Source organism: Pinus tabuliformis, chromosome 9 (genome assembly GCF_031772625.1).
Source record: "Pinus tabuliformis cultivar Carrire ecotype Pingquan chromosome 9, CPIR1, whole genome shotgun sequence".
In the NCBI taxonomy this organism is placed as follows: Eukaryota; Viridiplantae; Streptophyta; class Pinopsida; order Pinales; family Pinaceae; genus Pinus; species Pinus tabuliformis.
Window position 1 is genome coordinate 72,674,501 of NC_142307.1, and position 2,197 is coordinate 72,676,697.

Sequence of the window (2,197 nt, forward strand, 5' to 3'; positions counted from 1 at the left end):
CTTCCACAGAGCATACATTTCATTGACAGTAGACAAAACTTCTCTCTTGGAAAACCAAAATTTTGAACCCTTGGTTCAGTATCATAAAACTGTTTTTATAGGGCCTCAGAGGGAGAGCCCGTTACAAAATATTCCTTCTTGATTTCATTACAGTGGATAATCATAACAAAACTTCAGCGTGCTCCGTGGCACAGTTGTACTAACCAAACTCTAACTGACTAACTGAAAATAAAATATTTACATAAAACAAGAAAATAAAGTGTCATGGTCGACACGATCTGCAGTATCTCTAGTCACGATAGGCCGATTGCGGAGGCAGAGTTGGTGGCTCGATGATTTGGAGCACAGGAGGGTTGACAAACTGCTCACATCTTTGCCATAGTGTTGGCGCTAGTAGAGGAGCCCGGAAGAACCGTTGATATGCAATTTTGAGGTTGGTCAGACCTGTGTAATTCAATCTAGGACAAAACAAGGTTTTACCATCCCCAACAGTTGAAAATCCCTCTTTAGATAGTTTACCACGGTCTTACCCTTCAAAGTGGCAATCTTCTCATGGGAAGAGTCTACTTTGCTTTTGGCCTCCACTAGTCTTTGGTTGTATTTTTCCCACTGGATCAGTACTACCCCAAAGTCCCAGCAGCTAGGCAATCCTGTTGTGACAATCCTGTCGTACTTAGTCTTGAAGGCAGCCGTGTTCTTTGATACCACCTCTAGGTACTCCTCAACTTTGACTCTAGCTTCCTCCTTCTAGACAACCTTAAAAATCTCCATGATAGCAATTACTCTATCCACCACATCTATGGGCCTCAGCTCACTGAGTGACCTCTCATTCACAAACTAAATGAACCATTTGGCAATCTGAGATTTATTTTCTCCATCCTCTTTGGCTGATAGGATGAAGCCTTCATAATATTTTATTACAATTCTCTGTTCATCCATCAAGGTTATATACTCCCAGTAGTTCCTTATCTCTTCAATGATCTCATCCCAGACCAACTTCTTAGCTTGCAGCAAGGACATGTTTCCTTTCAGCTTTGCCTTTAACTCAGAGATCTCCTAGTTTGCTGCCTGTAGATTCTTACTGATGATTTCTTCATTTGTCTTGGCAGTCTCCAGCTGCTTCTCTTTCTGCGTTAGGCTTCTCTGGGTAGCATCTAGATCGTTTTGCACCCTTTTAAGCTCCCCTTCTGAAAGTTGGAGCTCAGTGAGGGTCTTAGTGAGCTGTTCAGTTGGGTTTTGAGGATCTTCAGGTACGATCACTGCACATATATGTGAATCTATTCTCATTTGCAGCTTTGTTGCCTATTGCTTAAGGGCCACTATTTCATTATTCCTTTCAATGAGCTCTTTGGCTAGGATCTCCTTCTCTTCTTCTACCTGTGCAAGCTCTTTAGATTGAACATGCTCACTACCTGGCATCTTCAGTTTATGCCTTAGCTCCTGGATTTCTGTTTGGGAACTTTGAAGGAGGGATTCGAAAGCAGTTTTATCCTCTGGATTCACACCTAGCTTCATGACCAACTCCTTGAAGCTCTCATTCTGCATGTGGAGAGCCCTGGAGTTGGCTCTCTCTTGCTTCAACCTGGTTGCAGCCTTTTCCAGCAGCTTCTCGGCCTTGCTGATAGTCATTACATTCCTGTTGAGCTCACTATATAGCATCTCTCCAACCTGCCTGTGGAAATTTATCTTGTCTGGCAGGGGAACACTTGTTAAATCTAATGAAACATCCAAGGCTTTGAACTGAGAACCTAAAGGCAAAGACTGTGCCAGTGGATGTTGTAGTGAAAACTTCATTTGATTTCTTTCTAAATCCATAGCAGCCAACAATCTGGTCTGGTATGGAACTAAGTGAGATGCCATTTGTTGTTGCATCTCCTCCCTCACCTTCTTATTTCTTTCTTCAATGGCCTTTCCAGTAGGCCAGCTTGACCCAATAACAGTTGCACTTCCTTTTGCACCTAAAATAGCTACCTCTGAAGAGGATGAGGCAGCAGTCTGTGATGGATCCTCCAAGGTCACTTGGAAACCCGATTGATCTAGCCTTGTTTCCACTAGCCTGGTTTCAAGTTCCTCTTCTTTTGTCTCTTGGGTTTTTTCCTTTTTAGCTACATGTACATCCTCCATCTTTGTATCTCCAGTTTGGTCCACGGTCCTCTTTTGTGCTTTGTCCTTGGTTACTGGAGGCTCGGTCTCCATC